Below are 896 nucleotides of genomic sequence, written 5' to 3'. Positions count from 1 at the left end.
TTTTATTTATATTAAATTCCTTGATGTAGTTGAACTTCAAGACACAGCGGCTTACACAGCGTTAATCTAACGTGGTTTAATTGCTGCGAACCATTTGTGTTCTGTGGGATCAGAATATCCTGAGCTGGAACGGGAACGGACCCTCAGGGATCATCCAGTGCGACCCCGTTGCTGCGACAGATCTGATGGAGCGTTTTAAGGTGCAGCTTTCTGCTTTGGAGGTGACAAAGCCTCGTCTCCAACAGCAAACACAGATTTGTTCCCTCAAATCCCCTCCACAGGACGTTATGTCCAGTTCCCTCCATCCCTGAGTGACAATGCCTGCCTGGAGCGAGGGAAAACACTCGAGCAATAAATAGCCCAGCTTAGATGAGCAAAGCTTTACTCACCAGAACCTATTTTTAGGGCATAAGTTGACTTTAAGTGTCTCTAATCTTTATACAGGGAATCGGCATGGGGTTTCTCCCGCTGTATTTTATTTATAGCTGTTTTTCTCCTTTCCGGGAAAATAAGATTAGTCTCATTATTTCCATTATTATTATTCCGTCTGTCATGATTATTATTCAGTCCATCCACCCATTTTAGGTCTTGTCTGGAATTACTGTGGATTATCCCGCTAATGCCTGTTGCCTTCGCACTGAATATCACTTTTGTTGCTAAGAAACTGCTTTTGCATAACAGGCACTGTTGAGCCCAGTTTTCACTTCAGCAGCTGCTAAAAAGTCACCGGGGAGCAGCAGGTGCTCCTGGGAGCCAGAGCCGGAGTGTCCGTGGCAGGATTCCCACACGAGGTCTGAGTGTGCTCAGGGATCCTTCCCTGGGAGGGTGGGAGGCCCTGGCACAGGTTGCCCAGAGAAGCTGTGGCTGCCCCATCCCTGGAAGTGTCCAAGGCCAGG

The sequence above is a fragment of the Manacus vitellinus genome, unplaced genomic scaffold (assembly GCF_001715985.3).
Source record: "Manacus vitellinus isolate BGI_N305 unplaced genomic scaffold, ASM171598v3 scaffold_64_pilon, whole genome shotgun sequence".
NCBI classification, from domain to species: Eukaryota; Metazoa; Chordata; class Aves; order Passeriformes; family Pipridae; genus Manacus; species Manacus vitellinus.
Note: the sequence above shows the minus strand (reverse complement) of the source record.